Source organism: Lepisosteus platostomus, chromosome 13 (genome assembly GCF_059453375.1).
Source record: "Lepisosteus platostomus isolate fLepPlt1 chromosome 13, fLepPlt1.hap1, whole genome shotgun sequence".
Taxonomy (NCBI): domain Eukaryota; kingdom Metazoa; phylum Chordata; class Actinopteri; order Semionotiformes; family Lepisosteidae; genus Lepisosteus; species Lepisosteus platostomus.
This window is the reverse complement of record NC_142623.1, coordinates 32,104,456-32,113,990: the sequence shown is the minus strand read 5'-3', so window position 1 is coordinate 32,113,990 and position 9,535 is coordinate 32,104,456. Positions and strand designations below refer to the sequence as shown.

General features: G+C 50.9%; 2 long non-coding RNA genes across 3 annotated transcripts; both read right to left on the bottom strand.

Moving 5' to 3' along the window:
• Positions 1–665: 665 nt before the first annotated feature.
• On the bottom strand, positions 666–5,018 carry LOC148650410 (uncharacterized). Its single transcript, XR_015926117.1, has 2 exons — positions 4,657–5,018; positions 666–1,296 (listed from the first exon to the last, which is right to left on the bottom strand). It is a non-coding gene; the product is annotated as an uncharacterized LOC148650410 (long non-coding RNA).
• A 548-nt stretch (positions 5,019–5,566) lies between these two features.
• Positions 5,567–9,127, bottom strand: LOC148650409 (uncharacterized). Of its 2 annotated transcripts, none has more exons than XR_015926118.1 (3): positions 8,815–9,127; positions 8,316–8,483; positions 5,567–6,407 (listed from the first exon to the last, which is right to left on the bottom strand). It is a non-coding gene; the product is annotated as an uncharacterized LOC148650409 (long non-coding RNA). The 2 variants fall into 2 exon arrangements; XR_015926119.1 differs by having other exon boundaries at positions 8,316–8,444; positions 8,815–9,124.
• Positions 9,128–9,535: the final 408 nt, after the last annotated feature.

The following is a 9,535-nucleotide window of genomic DNA, read 5'->3' as shown; positions in this document are numbered from 1 at the left end:
CTGCCAACTCCAGGATCTTGGGGTGTGACGGCTCATGCACTCACTGGTGCATGCATTCATCCACTCGCTCATTCATTCACTCACTGGTGCATGCATTCATCCACTCGCTCATCCATTCACTCACTGGTGCATGCATTCATCCACTCGCTCATCCATTCACTCACTGGTACATGCATTCATCCACTCGCTCATCCATTCACTCACTGGTGCATGCATTCATCCACTCGCTCATCCATTCACTCACTGGTGCATGCATTCATCCACTCGCTCATTCATTCACTCGCTGGTGCATGCATTCATCCACTCGCTCATTCATTCACTCACTGGTGCATGCATTCATCCACTCGCTCATTCATTCACTCACTGGTGCATGGATTCATCCACTCGCTCATTCATTCACTCACTGGTGCACGCATTCATCCACTCGCTCCTTCACTCCTTGCTGAGAAAGGCTTCCTTCAAGGTTGTTCCATGAAATCACTTGGTGATTTCTGTATCCCATCTCCTTGCTTGCCTTGCTCCTTGTTCCAAAGCTGAGTGACAATGGGAGATGCTAGAATACTCCATGTGGGTTTGGGGAAAGAGTGAGCATTCCGGCTCAGGGAACTGGGGACAGAAGCTTGCCAGTGATATCACATTACACAGTAAGCACATTACACAGTCACTACACAACATGCACTTTTTGTTTTATTTTACTTCCTCAGAAACCCAGTAATACTGCAATCCCATTCTGCTTCTCAAAGAGCTTCTGTATCCTCTCTCCAGTTCTCCTGCACGGGGCTGCGCTGGACTGGGGTCATTCCTGTGGCTCCCCAGCATGGGCTATATACGACTGGGGTCACCCCTGTGGCCCCACAATATGGGGCAGTAGCAGACTGGGATCGACACAAGGCTGTTCTGGTCTGGGGTTCACGCAGGACCTTACTGGCCTGGAGTTCACACAGGGCTGTACTGGTCTGGGGTTCACGCAGGGCTGTACTGGTCTGGGGGTCATGCAGGGCCGTACTGCCTGGGGTTCATGCAGGGCTGTACTGGTCTGGGGTTCACACAGGACCTTACTGGCCTGGGGTTCACGCAGGGCTGTCCTGGTCTGGGGTTCACGCAGGGCTGTACTGGCCTGGGGTTCACGCAGGGCTGTACTGGTCTGGGGTTCACGCAGGGCTGTACTGGCCTGGGGTTCACGCAGGGCTGTACTGGTCATGGAGGAGGCAGTAGAGGGTAAATTAAACCGGATAGGAGGCAGACAGCTAAGCTCTCATCCAGAGTGTCGGTCCACAGCACACACAGTATCTGATTCTGGAGGATAACAGAAAAGACAGAATAAGCAACTAAACAAAGACGTGCACAGGCTGTAAGAACACATTCAAAGCAGAAACACACTGAGACTCTGAGGCCTTTTCAGTATCAACAGTGAAACACAATCCAAAGGACACCAGTGGAGACTACAGGGAAGACCATCTAACACTGAGAACAGGAGGTGCGTCTTTACACAAAGGGTGGTGGGAGCGTGGAACAAGCTGCCCAGCCATGTGATAGAAGCCAATACCCTAGATTCTTCCAAGAAACACGTGCGAGCCTAATTAGGATCATTTGTCTACTGACAACCAAGCAGGTTGATTGGTCAGAATGGCTTCTCTTATCTTTGACACCTGTCATGTTGTTGTGCAAGGAAGGATTATTCACAATCCTTTTTTCAGATGTGGAAATAATCAACATATAAAAACCACCAGAATATCAAAAAATCTTAATCCATATCCAAAGCACATGGAGACAGGAGAGTTTGTGCTCGCAGTGATTTTTAATGTTTAATCAGGAACAGGAGCTCCATGCAGAAACCCGGCCCGAGCTTCGCCGCACGATCAGACAGAGCTACGTGGGACTCCGTTTGCGTATCAAGCCGTGTCAGAAGAGCAGGGTTACTTCAGGGCCGCAACGGAAAGCTGACAAGGCTGAGCTGCACAGTGACCTTTGACCGATGCGACCTTCCAGGCGGGCGTCTTGCTCACTGTAAAGGGCCCTGGTTTCTCGCTGGCGCGTGTGGGATGGGGAAAATTCTCGTCACCGCCACAAACAGAACAGAGACATCGGGCCGGGGCTGAGCCTTAATAGCGAGCGCGTGGGCAGCGAGAGTAAATAGTGCGATGCTGGCAGCCCGTACCATAACCCGGTCCGTACCAGCGGCCCCGTACTCCCAGCCCCGCGGGCGGAGAGGTTCGGAAATTTCTCTCCTCGCCGCGCCCTGTCTAAATGTCAGGCCCCCTCTGCCGGCCGGGGCGCTGACGGTGCTCTGTAACTCCCACGGGGCTGGCGAGAGGGGAATCTTGGGTAACTGTTTCATGACTGACACGCTTCGACTTGAATCAAACAGGAACTGACTCACTTTGTGTGAATGACAAAGGCCAAGCGAGATATTAATAGACGGTAGTATGAATAGCTACATTTCTTTATGTGTGAAAACAACAACAAGTGATTAGTGCCAGTTCAGAGTCTGTGTTTCATTTTAAAAGACTGGGTTTAAAAAGGATAATTCTACACCTCAAGGTCTGTTAGGCCATTCTCCTGACAGCTGCCTGGTGTTAAATATTTACCATGTTGCCCTGTTGCCTGTGACTACACACGTATATATAATGACACACATGTATATAATCAGCTATGCACACACGTGTGCAATGGTGCCACACAAACGACGATTCTGCCTTTTTCGAGTTTGCTCACTGTCGGGAATGTTTAAGAACGTCAGGAAGGTTACAGACAAGAGGACCGATTCGACCAACAGCCAGGCGGTCTGTTCGTAGTTAGTAGCTGATTGATCACAGGGTCTCCTCCAGCTGCGTCTTGAAAGAAGCCAGAGTATCAGTTTCAACAACATGGCTGGGCAGCTTGTTCCACACCCCCACCACTCTGTGTGTGATGACTCCACACACGCATGGCTGATTTTATATATATGTATGTGTGTGTGTGTGTGTGTGTGTGTGTGTCTGTGTGTGTGTGTGTGTGTGTGTGTGTGTGTGTGTGTGTGATTGCACAGCCAAGTGTAAATATTTAACGCCAGGCAGCTGTCAGGAGAATGGCCTAACAGACCTTGAGGTGTAGGATTATACTTTTTAAACCCGGTCTTTTAAAATGAAACGCAGACTCCAAAGTGGCACTAATCGCTTGTCGTTGGTTTCACAAGCCTTTCACTTTGGTCTGGAAACAACCCACAGGAACACAGGGCAGCAGGGAGCCCAGTCTCCCTCCCTCGCTTGCTCAGACCGACAGAGTGCCTTTCGTAGTGGATCTGGAAACTGCACGGGAAGCAGGAAGAATTCTGGAATGGGGGCACTTTCCCCGGCTTCTGTGACTCGGAATGGGATTTTTCGGGAACGCCTCTGGTTTATCAGCGGGGTCGGCCGGTCTCGGGGGGGGGGAGGGTGGTCTCCAGGCTCTGCTGTTTCTGCATCTCCATCTTTCGATCTGGGGCTCGATCTCAGGTCGGGTCCCGGTCTGTTGAAAGACGAGGAGATGGGGACCCTGTCTGCTCCCTGCCGGAGCCCGTTCACGGAAAAACAGAGAGTGTTTCCGCACTTCAGCACCGTCAGTAACACACAGACTCGCGGCGTGGCCCGTCGGCCTCTTCCTCCCTCCAGCGCCCTCCTCCGCGATCCCAGAGCGTGTTGGCCGCGCGGCTCTTGGGCGCAAATCCCGAAGCCTTCCGAAACACCGCGACCGTGAACAGAGCGAGAGAGCTCCAGCCGACCCACACAGATCGCACAGCTCTGTTCGGTATTCTGCTGGATTTTCCCAATCTCTCTCTCTCTTTTTTTTTGCGAGATTACTTTTATGTCCTTCTTGGGCTGCCGTATCAAAACCAGCTCACCCACCAGTTCGGGTCAGGCACGGAGCCCCACTCAAGCACACAGGAGCGGGGTCCCCTTCTGACACACGCGAGTTTGACACAACGGAGAACCACCACTCACGAATGAAAAAAATCCGATTTGCACTCCCATTTGTTCAGATATATACACAAGTGAGGAGTACTCAGGGCCAGTACTTCCTTAAATGGCTTCCGTTATTTATTCCTTGGGTTTTCATTTCTGCTGAGTCCACAAAACCCCTGGAATGACCTCGCTTGCAGTTTACTGCCGAATCCAGCGCACGCCTCACATGACAAACCCTGCTCCTGCCAGCTGCCGCCAGCACCCGCCTCAAGAGCCAAACCCGATTTACGGAAAAGCGGCCGTAGGATTCGGATTACGGAAGTCAGCTCTTACGGAAGTCGGCGCTGTCTGCACTTACCCCGTTTAACCGAGGCGTACAGGCCAGGCCAGCCCAGCGTTATTTTGTTCTTCAACTGTTATGTATTTATTTCTAAATCGCGGAAAGAACAATTTCGCCAGGAAACCCAATCCTGCAAGAACAATTTAGATACAGCGAGCGCAGGGAAGAAAGAGGGCGCCTGGCGCCGACACCACACGGCACGCCCGATCTGAAGTGGTGGTTTGAAAGTTTTGAAGCTTCGTGGGCGCACACGCGTGTCAAGCAGTTTTCACTGGAGCCGCGCGGACACGAAAACCGCTTCCTCTGCACGCCGCACCGACGTGCTCTCCGAAAAACAATGGCACGTATTTATTTAGATTTATATATATATATCCATTTACACAAACAAGCGCTCACCTAGGGTTTGTTGTGTTTGAGAAGGGAAAGTCCACAAGAGGGGAAGCGTATCCTTTCAGCGTGGCCGTAAACACTCGCTTTTTTTTCCGAAAAGCACAAACTTCCTCGTAGCGTCGGGCAGGTTTTCCGCTCTGCAGCGTCACTGCCGCAGGGCCCGCGTGCGGCCCGCGGTTTCTCAGCAGCCAGTGACACAGGAAGCATTCTCTGCAAAACAACTTTTGTCACAGTTTCCACGCTCTTCAGAAACCGCACGGCTAAATATATCAGCACACGACAGCAATAACAGGATGATGCAGGCTGGAAATAGACCCTAAAACAAAGAAGAGGTTATTTTTAACTCCCTGCAAGCTAAAAATATTAATTGGTTTATTTATACGGGGCACACACACACACACACGTGTGCTTTTGAAGCATGACAGAACTGAACCGGCTTCTTGTTGAATGATCCGTGTTCGGGTCCTGCTGTCCAGTTTTCAGAAGTGAGGGATCAGTGCCTCCTGCTCAGAAAGACGCTGAGAGGTGGGGGTACCCCAGGGGCACACCGGGAGGATGAAAGCGGGGTACTGCACACACCCCAGAGCAACACAGAGGAGTGAAATTGGGGTACCTCACACACCCCAGAGGCACAAAGAGTGGATGAGATTGGGGTACCTCACACACCCCAGAGGCACACAGAGAGGATGAGATTGGGGTACCTCACACACCCCAGAGGCACACAGAGAGGATGAGATTGGGGTACCTCACACACCCCAGAGGCACACAGAGAAGATGAGATTGGGGTACCTCACACACCCCAGAGGCACACAGAGAGGATGAGATTGGGGTACCTCACACACCCCAGAGGCACACTGTGAGGTGGTAGCCTCCTGGTATGCATACAGAAGAGAAAGTGAAATCACATCAAGTGGGCTTTTCAATAGCTCTTTAAGTTTTTGTTTAATGCTCATCTTACATCTGCCCTTCCTCTATGACAGCTCAGTCACTGTGCAGACTGTATCTGGTGGTCAAGCTGAGGTATAAGAATCACCTATGAGGTATAATAATCAGCTATAATAATGATGTCAGAAGTCCTGGCTATCGCTTCCCTGTATACTGTATATGCAGTCTTATACATGAAACACTGTATCTGTGCCATCTGCCTTCTGCGCTGAGTCTGCAAGTCTCCAGTCTGAGGGGGGAGGGCAAAGGCAGTGACATCACTGCCATCTCTCTCACGCACTCTCTGTGACCCCGCGCGCTGAGCTCAGGGAGGAAACGCGGTGCAGGTAAAGTCGGGGTGACTCGCGACACGACACGCTGCTCTCCTGAGCTGAACCTGCAGGGGCCTGAGCCCCCGTTTCAGCACGTGCTTGCCCACCGGTCCATCACCAACAGGGCCGGGCAGCTTGTTCCCCACTCCCACCACCCTTTGTGCAAAGAAGTGCCTCCTGTTCTCAGTGTGAGATGCCTTTCCCTGTAGTTTCCACTGGTGTCCTCTGGTTTGTGTTTCTCTGTTGATTCTGAAGAAGTTGACTGTGTCGGAGTCTTCGAGGGGTCTGAAGGCTTGCCTCAACTTCCCTCATAATCGTCTCTGTTCAAGACTAAAAGGGTTTAGTTCCTTCAACTGCCATTATTCTTCGTCCAGATTGGAAGTCTGGCTTGTTCGGAGGCTCTTTAATTAGCAAACCTCGCCCTCTGATCGTTCCCCGTCTGGATTCTGCCTTATCCTCAGGTACTTGGATTCTGTGACCTTCAGAAGGGGCTTATGAACGCTGTGGAATTGAATAAGTAAAAACAGTTTTTTTCTGGTTTTAGGGCACCAAAAAAAAAGCTTTTACTCATCCGCGCCCTTCCAGCTTTTCTCTCTCTGGCAACAACGAGATAAAAAAAAGCTAATATTCCGAAGTGGAATAAGTGGCATGCTAAGAGTGTAATCAATATACATCACACTTGTTTTGAAATAATGAAGCATCCACTGTTTCGGCTAATGTTCTGTGATGTGCAAATTACTGGAGCAGAAAGCCCTACCGTGAAGCGTTTTAAAGAAAATTGAGGCTGGAGATTTTACAAGAAGCCCATGAGTGCCACTCAGGGTGGGTAATTTCAGGGATATCTATTTCTGGGCAGCAGGGACACCATGTCAGCACACAAGGGTGGGGAGGTGAGGGAGGGGGTGGACTGATTTAGCCCCTCCCCTTCCTCGTCTCCCAGCAACATGCCGACGCGCCAATCAGTGTGATCGATGCGCTAACCAGCCAATCAGAGAGCGCCTGAGGACGTGTGGACGCCTCCCTTGCTGGACACTGGACAGAGGAGCCTACTGGACAGCTATCACAGCGCAGAGCTGGAGGGCAACCCTGCAGCAGTCCAGAGGGAATCGGGTTTGAGCCCGGCCCACTGACTGCTGCAAGACACCGTTGGTCTCCGTGAAAGGGAGTTCTCAAAGACCAGAGTGCCCTTAATCACTGAATTGATTGATAATTTAAATGGATTTAAAAAATCCTAATCTCTAAAAAAATTCCAGGACTGTATATCAGATTTGGGGTGTCACCCCCCCTGTCCTGGGTGAACGCCACTCTGGTCTTGTACAGTTTGTCTCTCCTCCCCTGATCTGTGTGTCTTGGGGCTGCAGGAGGACTGAACCCCACTCTGGTCTTGTACAGTTTCTCTCTCCTCCCCTGATCTGTGAGTCATGGGGCTGCAGGAGGACTGAACCCCACTCTGGTCTTGTACAGTTTCTCTCTCCTCCCCTGATCTGTGTGCCGTGGGGCTGCAGGAGGACTGAACCCCACTCTGGTCTTGTACAGTTTCTCTCTCCTCCCCTGATCTGTGTGTCGTGGGGCTGCAGGTGCAGAACAGTGTCACCCAGGTGGTTCTGCACTTCAGTGGAGATGAAGTGGGTCCCCTCCTGTGTTTGAAGATTTTTAGGAATGAAAAGTGCTATACAAACACGTGATCGTTTAGTCAATTAATTTCTGAATCAATAGGAATCCAAAGGTTGCAATAGGGCTCGCAGTGAATGGATCCCTGAAGCCACGAAGGAATGAGTGTTGTGTGAAAAAGACCCCAGCGATGAGAAACCTCTAACGAGACCATGGTAACGAGACTCTGGAAAAGAGCGAATGTGCCTATAGTCACTCGTATCGAAATAACCTTGTTTCTCTTTAATTGCAAGCACGGATTAGATTTTAAAAAATACAGCAGAAACTCAAAATCTAAATGCATCACGATAAATTGGTCATAACTGAAGAGCGATTACTGAGGGGGCTGTGTAACAGCAGCTGTTTTAGTAATAACAATGTCCTCGTCAAGTATTATCATCGAGGGGCTGTTCCAGATATATTTTTGGTTTCTGACAGAATGACGATGATTAAACGGTTTGGTAACTATCCATTAGTCAGATAGGAGAAACCGCGAGGCCTGTGTCGGGGGGGTTGGTGGTGGCGTGTGTTTAAAAAACGGGTTTTATTAGAAAGAAGAAACGGTTTGGCGCACAGCAGCCGTGCGGTAGGGTTAAGACACCCAAACACGCTAAAAACACGCACCCGCGGTACAAGCTGCCCTGGGCAGTGCAGCTCAAGTGTAAGTCTGGGGAAGATGTCCGAGCACCGCGTTCAACCCGCCCTCCCTCGCCTTAATGGCCCCAACCCCACCCCAGCCCACCGCCGCTTTCTCGTTACCTGTCGTGGGCCGCAGGAGCTGCAGACCTCGTCCCGGCCGTCGCTGTCCTCCCTTAAAGCTCTCAAGAGGTCACGGACGCCACTTCGCGAGCATCTGGTCGGGTCAAAGGGTTTTCGTTTCCACGGGAACTGTATTCAGACAGAAGAGTCTGATCAGGTCGACGCGCTCTGTTACAAGAAGAAAACACGCTAATTTGTTCCAGACAAACTGCCGTTCCGGGCAGGTACGGGACAGAAACTCATTTCGGGCTCCTGACCCACGGCTGGCTCGTCATGCTCAGACCCCCGGGACTGCCGATAGAGCCCCGATATCACGCTCGTCCCCCCAAATTCCCTCTTTATTGTAGATTTTTTTTTGTTTTATGGTCATTGTATTTGTTTTGCTTTGGCAACAGTGATCGTGCTCATCGGTCATGCCAATAAAGCACCTTGGATTGAACTGAACCGAGAGAAACTCCACCTCAATCCCCATCACTAAATTGAAAAAAAAAACACAAACCGTTTATCAGTTATTTTCACTTCATTTCTGCCCTGCAGTTTCGTTACTCGCCCTGTGTTATGTTGTGCTTTTGCTAGATTTATTTCTGTCCCAGCACTTATTTTTTTTCCTGTGGGCAGAATTTGCGATCGCGCTCGCCGGTGAAGGGGCCTTCAGACTCGTCACACACGGCGAGGGAGAGAGAGAGAGAGCGCGCAGCCGGAAAGTTTCTAAAATAGGAGACGGCTTCCGGTAAAACTGAAGGGGGGAAGGGTGGCGGTGGAAGAAGAGAGAAGAAGAAGTAGAGAAAGACAGACAGAGAGCGAGAGTAAAGCACTGAGAAGGGGAAGAGGAGTCACAGAGGCTAACGGAGTCGCGCTCGCGCTCTGCCCCGCCCGGCAGGGGGGTCGGACCAACAGGAGCCGGTACCTATGGGTTGGGGGGGGCAGACTAACTGATCTGTGGCCATTGTGTATCAGTGAATAGAAAAGAGGAAGAAGAGCAGGAGGACGGGGGCCGTCTAAAAATATAACGACAAATAAACACAGTAGCCCTCGCCGGCGTTAATGAACACAGTAATTCGTCGGACATACCGATACAGCGCTTAGAATTGCACTGTGAGGGAGAGAGGGTGGGTGGGGGAGCAGTATGGAACAGACATTTGCAGAGACGGACAGAGAGAGAGAGAAACAGTCAAAGACACGGAGAGAGAAACCTAATCCCAGAATTCCCACTCCTGCCA